We start from the raw sequence: 9,858 nt of genomic DNA on the forward strand, positions 1-9,858 counted from the left end.
TATCTCCTTCTCAAGTGTTTGAAGATCAAAAGAGATTAAGAGAAACAATGGGAAAACCAAGGGGAGAGATAAAAACTGAGCTTGAGGAAAAAGAAAAGAAAGAAGGCCAAGAATTAGAAAAAAGAGAATGGCCGAGAGAAAGAGAGAGAGGGCAGCAATTTGAGAGAAGAGATAAAAAAGGGTTTGAATGAAAAAATAGACAGTCTTGGTGAGAGGAAAGAGGTTAAGGAAAGAAAAAAAGAGAGTTTTTATATAAAAACCAAAGAGTGTTTAAATGCAAGAAAAGAGGGGCTGCCCATAATACTACTTACTTACAAAGAGACTTTGATTAATTCTGAGTTGCTAACTTCTTCTTTGCCAAGTAGTATTTCTTCTCTTTTGCAGGATTTTGAAGATGTCTTTCCAGAAGATATTCCTAATGGATTGCCACCTTTACGTGGCATTGAGCATCAAATTGATTTTGTACCTGGATCACAAATCCCAAATAGGCCAGCCTATAGGAGTAATCCAGAAGAGACAAAAGAACTTCAAAGGCAAGTTGAGGAGTTGCTTGAGAAAGGTTTTGTGAGAGAGAGCATGAGCCCTTGCTCGGTTCCCGTCCTATTGGTACCAAAAAAGGATGGAACTTGGAGGATGTGCGTGGATTGTAGAGCAATCAACAAGATTACGGTAAAGTATCGCCACCCTATTCCTCGTCTTGATGACATGTTGGATCAATTACATGGATCCAAAATCTTTTCTAAAATTGATCTAAAAAGTGGTTACCATCAGATTCGAATGAATCCTGGAGATGAATGGAAAACTGCTTTTAAGACCAAATATGGGCTTTATGAGTGGTTAGTTATGCCTTTCGGCTTGACTAATGCACCTAGCACTTTCATGAGATTAATGAATCATGTTTTTAAGGATTTTCATGGAAAATTTGTTGTGGTGTACTTCGATGATATCTTGGTCTTTTCTAACACTTTAGAAGAGCATGTAGAACACCTAAAACAAGTTTTTGAAGTTCTTAGAAAGCAATTTTTATTTGCTAATCTTAAAAAGTGTACTTTTTATGTGGATCGTGTGATTTTCTTGGGTTTTGTAGTTAGTTCTAAAGGAGTTGAGGTTGATGAAGAGAAAATCAAAGCAATAAAAGAATGGCCTAAACCTAAGAGTGTAACTGAAGTTAGGAGTTTTCATGGACTTGCTAGTTTTTATAGGAGGTTTGTGAGAGACTTTAGTACCATTGCTTCTCCTTTAACTGAAGTTATTAAAAAGGATAAGATTTTTAAATGGGGAAAAGAACAAGATGATGCTTTTAACTTGTTGAAAGAAAAGTTATGTTCTGCTCCATTGTTACAATTGCCTGATTTTTCTAAATCTTTTGAAATTGAATGTGATGCTTCGGGCAAAGGAATAGGTGCTGTTTTGATGCAAGATTCTAAACCTATTGCCTACTTTAGTGAAAAGTTAAGTGGAGCCACATTGAACTATTCCACTTATGACAAAGAGCTATATGCTTTGGTAAGGGCTTTAGCCACATGGCAACATTACTTGTGGCCAAGAGAGTTTGTCATTAAAACTGATCATGAATCCTTGAAATACTTGAAGAGTCAAGGTAAGCTTAGTAGAAGGCATGCTAAGTGGGTTGAATTCATTGAAACGTTTCCTTATGTAATTTCTTACAAACAAGGGAAAGAAAATGTTGTTGCTGATGCACTTTCAAGGAGGTATGTCTTAGTTTCTACCCTGACTTCTAAATTAATGGGTTTTGATCAAATCAAGGGACTTTATGCTAATGATGTTGATTTTGGCAAAATTTTTGCAGATTGTAAGTTGAGTCCTTTTGAGAGGTTTAACCTCCAAGATGGCTTTCTCTTTAAGGAAAATAAGTTGTGTATTCCTAATTGCTCTTTACGTGAAGTATTTGTAAGGGAAGCACATTGTGGAGGGCTTATGGGACACTTTGGAGTCCCAAAGACACTAGACATACTGGCCGAAAATTTCTTTTGGCCTGGAATGAGAAAAGATGTTGAAAGAATGTGCGCACAGTGTTTGGAATGTAAACAAGCTAAATCTAAAGTGTTACCACATGGTCTTTACACGCCATTACCTGTTCCTACTTCGCCTTGGATTGATATTTCCATGGATTTTGTGTTAGGTTTGCCTAGAACAAGATATGGTAAGGATAGTATATTTGTTGTGGTAGATAGGTTCTCCAAAATGGCTCATTTTATTCCTTGTTTAAAGACTAATGATGCCTCACATGTTGCTGATCTTTTTGTAAAAGAGGTTGTCAAATTTCATGGTATACCTAGAACTATTGTTAGTGATAGGGATGCTAAGTTTTTGAGCCACTTTTGGCGTGTGTTTTGGGGGAAGTTAGGTACTAAATTGTTGTTTTCTACTTCTTGTCACCCACAAACTGATGGACAAACTGAAGTAGTTAATAGAACCTTAGGAAACATGTTGAGGGCTGTTTTGAAAGGTAAATTAACTTCATGGGAAGATCACTTACCTATGATTGAATTTGCTTACAATAGAACAATTCATTCTTCTACAGGTATATCTCCTTTTGAGGTTGTTTATGGTTTTAATCCCTTCACTCCCCTTGATTTATTACCATTACAAACTAATGATATTGCTAATCTTGATGGTAGGACAAAGGCTGAGATGATGAAAAAAATTCATGAACAAACAAGGCTTGCAATTGAGAAGAAAAATGAGCAAACTGCCTTGAGAAAGAATAAGGGACGAAAGCAAGTTATTTTTAAACCTGGAGATTTAGTTTGGGTTCACTTTAGAAAGGAGAGATTTCCTTCCAAAAGGAAGTCAAAGTTGCATCCTAGAGGAGATGGCCCATTTCAAGTCCTTGAAAGGATTGGGGACAATGCTTACAAGTTGGACCTTCCTGGTGAGTTCCAAGTAAGTGCCACATTTAATGTTGCTGACTTATCTTTGTTTGATGTAGGATCGAATTCGAGGACGAATTCTTTTCAAGAAGGGGGGAATGATAGCATCAAGAACAAGGATATAGTTAAGGACAATGATAGAGATGATAGAGTTTTGGAAGCTCCAAGGCCATTTACAAGATCTCAAGCTAAAGAGTTGCAAGCTAAGGTTGCTAGACTTCAATGGCAAATAAAGAAGCTTTTAATTGTAGAGGAAGAGCTCAAGCCCAAAGGAGATGAATTGTCCAAGTTTTACAATTATTTGGTAGTCCAAATTGAAGTCCAAGAGGAGGAAGATTGGGTTACCAAATCAGCCCTTGAAGTCCACCAATAGGGCTCAAAATGACCTTAAAAGAGGTCCAAAAGGGGGTGTTTCAAAAGGAGCCCAATTGGAGTCCAAACCAATGGCCCAAACTAATAGTTTTAAGGCCCAAATCTGCCCCAAAAGGATTTGGCCGCCCCCACTTAATTTTGATGGCTTTTGTTACCCCTTAGGAGCCACCTACCTAAGTTTGATGGCTATTGTGACCCCTAGCAGCCCCCTACCTAATTTAGATGACTTTTTAGCAACCCCCTACATTATTTTAAGTGCTTTTAACTCCTATAAATAAGGAGTTCTTCTCATTCATAAGACACAACATTTATTGATTAAGTATATCATACTTTGAGAGTTCTTTTGAACCTTTGTTACTTGTGCTTTGAGATTTATCTTTCAACCTTTACTAGTTCTTAGTTCAAGGTAGTAAGATTACTTCTCTTTTATGATATCTTTGATTCCTTTGTGGTATTCTTAGAAGGCGATTAATACTAGTTATTAATTGTTGTCTCAAGTTACTCGTAAAGTGGTCAAGATCCGAATCTATTGTTTTGATTTGCTTTTTAAGTAAAGGCGTTTGTTTTGTTCCATAAATCAAGACGTTGTTACTTTGATCTTGTCAAGGCTATAGAACTTACGTTCTTGGAAGTTCTTGGAATTCTTTCCTTGAATTCTTCCCATATCCTTTATTTTCATCTCTTTAATTCTAGTTGTTTAATTCCTTGTTGTTATTGCTTCCGCATTTACTTCTCAAATTCTTACTCTAATTTGGATTCCCGACCTAGTTGTTATCACCACGTGCCCCAAGAAAGCCACTGAACTAAGCCAGAACTCATACTTGGAAAGTTTTGCATAAAGCTTCTCCTCCCTCAATCTCTGCAACACAACTCTCAAATGCTCCGCGTGCTCCTCTTGACTACGCGAGTACACCAGAATATCATCAATGAAAACTATGACAAACGAGTCGAGATAAGGCCGAAACACACTGTTCATCAAATGGATGAACGATGCTGGGGCATTAGTCAGCCCAAAAGACATCACAAGGAACTCATAATGACCATATCAGGTCCTGAAAGCTGTCTTAAGAATATCCGAGTCCCTGATCTTCAACTGGTGATAACCTGAACGGAGATCAATCTTCGAGAACACTCTCGCTCCCTGAAGCTGGTCAAACAAATCATCGATACAAGGCAAGGGATACTTGTTCTTGATTGGTACTTTGTTCAACTGCCTGTAATCAATGCACATCCTCATCGTGCCATCCTTCTTCTTTACAAATAGAATAGGCGCACCCCAAGGCGACACACTAGGCCGAATAAACCCCTTATCAAGGAGTTCCTGAAGTTACTCCTTCAACTTCACTGGTGCCATACAATACGCTGGAATAGAAATGGGTTGAGTTCCCGGCACCAGATCAATACCAAAATCAATATCCTTGTCTGGTGGTATGCCCGACAGGCCTGTAGAAATACTTCGGGAAAATCCCTCACAACAGAAACAGAATTAATACTAGGAGTCTCTGACCGACATCCCTCACAAAGGCTAAGTATGAAAGACAACCTTTCCCAACCATCCGCTGGGCCTTCAAGAACGAAATCACCCTGCTAGGGACAAAATAAATCAAACCTCGCCACTCCATCCGTGGCACACCCGACATAGCCAATGTCACTATCTTAGCATGACAGTCCAAAATAACACGACATGGAGATAGCCAATCCATGCCCAATATCACATCAAAGTCCACCATACCCACTCGGGTCTCTAGACCCCCAATAGTTACCACACACAACCGGTACATACGATCCACAATAATAGTCCCACCAGAGTAGATACACGAACAGATGAAGCAAGAGACTCATGGGGCGTATCCAAATAACGAGCAAAATATGATGACATATATGAAAAAGTTGAATCAGTATCAAATAACACAGAGGCATCTCTGTGGCAGACTGAGACAATACCTGTAATCACAACATATAAAGTAATAGCATTGAGTCTAGTTAGGAGGGTATAGAAATGGGTCTGACCACTACCTGATTGACCCCTAGCTGATTGACCTCCACCCCTAACTAGCTGGGTGTGTGGTGAAGTAACTGGCGCTGAAGCCGATGGCTGACTCCTCTGCTGTGAAAAACCTCCAAGACAACGGGGACACTACCTCCACATGTGGCCCAACTCTCCACACTCATAACAACTCCATGGTGTGGGAGACGGGGACTGAAGGGAACCCCTAGCACCAAAATGACTAGCAGATGCACCGGGCATAGAAGAGCCCTGAACTGATGAAGCACGGGACGAACTCTGGGCTGGAAGGGCACTGAGTGATGAATGGCCCTAATGAGAACTGTGAGAACCATGACCCGATAACGCCCCACGATAACCTGGGCGAGTTGATTGACCATGTCTGAATGGACGACCTCTGTCGTGCTGAAACTGACCTCTCAAAGGGGCACCACCATAACTACCAGATCTCCAAGGCCTCTTGGCCTCCCTCTCATCTCGCTCCTGGCGACGAAATGACCCAATCTCGTGAGCAATGTCAACAACCTCCTAAAAAGTAGAACCAGACACCCTCTCCCTGGTCATGAGAATCCAAAGCTGATACGTGAGGCCATCAACGAACCTCCTAATCGTATCCCTCTCTGTAGGAACCAACCAAACAGCATGACGAGCTAACTCCGAGAACCTCATCTCATACTACGTCACAGTCATATCTCCCTGATGCAACTGCTCGAACTGCCTGTGCAGCTCCTCTCTGTGAGACTGTGGCACATAGTTCTCCAAAAAGAGAATGGAGAACTGCTGCAGGTAAAGAGTGCTGCACCAACATGCCGACGCCTCTCATATACCTCCCACCAAGTGAAGGCAGCTCCAGAAAACTAAAAAGTAGTGAAAACAACCCTGATGGTCTCCAGAATACCCGCTGAATCCTCTGACACTTGTCCAAGAAACCCTGGGCATCATCGCTCTCTATACCACTGAAAGTCGGAGGCTGAAGTCTGCCAAACCTCTCCAACTTGCAGTGCTTATCCTCCGGCATAGCAGGAGCTACATAGTCCTGAATAGTTGCAATCGGCTGGGATGGAGGTGCCCCCGGTGTCTGAAGTCCCTGCACGACCTATTCAGGTGTGCGAGCGACGGGAGTCTGAGTGCCTCCCCCGACCTGACAAGTAGCTGCGACTGTAGTAACTGAGACCGCCTGAGCTAGGCCAGTGCATACTGATAGAATCTAGGCTAGGGCCTCCTGAAGACCCAGAATCACAATGGGCACAGCTGGTGCCTGAGCTGGTGCTGCTGGAGCATCCACAACTGGGACCTGATCATGAACTGGGGCGGCTGGTGGATCTGTAGGTGCTGCCCTAGCTGCTGTGCGGGCTACAACCCTGCCCCTACCACGGCCTCGACCGCGTCCTCGACCTTTAGTGGCCCCAACTAGTGGTACTGGTGGTCGTCCATCCTAACCGGTAGCACGTGTCCTCACCATCTGTGAGAGAATAGAATGACAGAAGTTTAGTACTCGGATCAACAGATTCGCATGACAATAATTTCATGAATATGAAGTTTTTTTCCTAAAGGTTCTGCAACCTCCCGAGGATAAATACAGACGTCTCCATACCGATCCGCGAGACTCTACTAAACCTGCTCATGACTCGTGAGACCTATGTAACCTAGGCTCTGATACCAACTTGTCACGACCCTAAATCGGACCCGATCGTGATGGCGCCTCTAGTGAAATAAGGCCAGCCTACACAAACCACCAAACCAATTAAGACAGTTATAATAATTCATTTTAAGTCATAAATAAACGATAAATCCCAAAATAAAGACTAGAATAGAACAATGCGGAAACAACACAGCTCGACATCGGGCTGTCACTAGTCATGAGCATCTAAAATCCGTCTAAGAGTATGAAAAGACTACATAGTCTAATATCCAGCTAGTACAAAGGGAAAATAAAGATAGGAAGGAGAAGCACTGGGCTACGATCGCCGAGCAGCTACCTAGTCAACTCCGAACAGCCTGCTGGGAAGCAATCAACCCTCACTAGCGTGACCCGAGACTTCTGAATCTACACACAGGGTGCATGGAGTAATGTGAGTATGCCAACTCAGTAAGTAATAAAAGTAAAGGCAGCTGAGCGATAAGAAAATACGTAAAACACAGCAAAATGCTACAACGAGGCAGTATAAAACCAGAACAATGCAATAAAATAGTAAAAGCTCATAGAAACACCTTAGTTCAGTAAAAACCTCTTTAAAAAATCTTTTAGTAGTTTAAACGAGTGAATGAAAATAGGGAGAATATATAGATACATAAATTACCCCCTTGGGCAAAATACCAACAGAATCAGCCCCAGGCTATCTCACAATCACTTGTCTCAGTCCTTCGGGCAATAACATGGAACAACATCAGCCCCTCGAGCTATATCACATCTCACACTGGGTACCCGCACTCACTGGGGGTGTACAGACTCCGGGAGGGGCCCCTTATAGCCCAAACACAATAACAAGCCATCTTGTGGCATAATCAAACAGGCTCTCAGCCTCATATCAAGCCACCTCATGTCGTAACAACTCAGGCCCTCAGCCTCACAATCATGAATCAATACAATACCGTTGTGGCGCGCAGCCTGATCCCATAATATCCTCATAACACAGGCCCTCGGCCTTACTTAGTCAGAATCTCACAAGCCACTCGGGCTGTAAAACATGATGCTCAGCTCAAAAATATCATTTAAATTATCAAAAATGAGTAAAGATGGTTGAGTTGTGAAAACAGTAGAATATAGCATGACTGAGTACAAATGCGAAGTCAAAACAGTGAGGAATAGTAGCAAAAATCCCCTAAGGGTCCAAAATAGTTGGCATTCAGCCCAAATATGTAAGGGCCATTCAAAATGAAACCGAAAACTGAACCGCAAAAGTGGCTTAATGGCTTATTGCTATCGTGCTAACGGTTTAACGGATGGGGAACAAATTGAAATTTTTTCATTAATGGCTTATCGGTTTGGGGGCGAATTATTCAATTTTTTTAACGGATAATTCGTTAACCCATTAAGAATGAAATATATATATATATATATATATATATATATATATAAAAGTTCACAAAACTCACCAGCCATTCAATTCCGAAAGTCCTTAGAGATCTATGAATATTTAGTGAGAGTCATGACTCATGGGCTAACCATAAATTACAATCAGCACCGTGGGAGAGGAAATAGAGATCTAAAATGCCACAAGCCAATGAAAACTTTAAATGCTGATGAATGAGTACGTCAAAGCTTCTACATGATAGATGAAGTAATCATTTAACCATCTCTACACCCTAGACATGCGAAAATGAAACGAATCCAAAAGGGAAAGTATGAAGAATAGGAAAGAGTTAAATCCATTCACAGAAAAGGAAGCTTGAAAATACCTAGTTTACATTGAAATCAATTTTTTAAACTAGAAATCAAAGATATTTCTTCTGAAATTGACATTCTAACTGTTGCCTTCTCTGCCTTGTGCTTGCGTTGTTTTGAGATCGATACCAATCCGATAAACCACCCAATAAGAGCTAAACCAATACCAATCCGCCCGATATCTTATCGGGTGGTTAGTGGATTAATATATTTAAAAACCGATAACCGATAAGATGAACCGTTAAGAGTAAATAACCGCTCGATCCGCCCGATTAGCAGCCCTACAAATATGGCATTCAACCCAAAATATGATGATAGCAAATAGTTTTCAATTATATACACAGTTAAACAGTCCTAAGGGATGGACTAAGTCACAATCCCCAACGGTGTACGACCCCACGCTCGTCATCTAGTGTGTGCGTCATCTCAAAGCAGCACAACGATGTGAAATTTGGGGTTTCATACCCTCAGGACAAAATTTACAATCATTACTTACCTCTATCTGGTCCAAACTCTAGCCCACGATGCCTTTGCTTCTCGAATTGGCCTCCGGATGCTCCAAATCTAACCAAAATCATTATATAATCATCAAAATATGCTAAGGGAATAAAGCTCACTCGAAAGTAATCAAATTACATCAAAATCCCGAATTTGGTCAAAACTCGACCCTCGGGCCCACGTCTCAGAATCCGATAAAAATTACATCAATAAACTCTTTATACTCCCACGAGTTCATTCATATAAAAAGTACCAAAATCCGACCACAAAATCCCCTCAAATCCCTAATTTTAGGCCTCCAATTTCCAAGCCCTAAAACCCAATTTTTGCTACTGATTTTCCCATAGATTTCAAGCTTACAACCTTAAAAATCATCATAAAAACGAGTTTAGGGACCAAGGACCTTACCTCTAAGAAATCCTCTTGAATTCTCCCTTCAATTAGCTCTCCAAAGCTTCTTCCCGAATGAAATATGATGAAAATCCAATCAAAATCGTGAAGGGTGAAATTTATATGTTCTGCCCCAGCTAAACCACTTCTGCGGTCAAAATCTCGCACCTGCGGTCCCAGGTGCGCATCTGCGCAAGTCACTTAAGTGCCTAAGACCGCACCTACGATCAAAAATCCCGCACCTGCGCTATCGCAGGTGCACTCGACCAACCGCTTTTGCGGTTCCAACCCCCATGTCCATTCCCGCATCTGCG

Source organism: Nicotiana sylvestris, chromosome 3 (assembly GCF_000393655.2).
Source record: "Nicotiana sylvestris chromosome 3, ASM39365v2, whole genome shotgun sequence".
Lineage (NCBI taxonomy): Eukaryota > Viridiplantae > Streptophyta > Magnoliopsida > Solanales > Solanaceae > Nicotiana > Nicotiana sylvestris.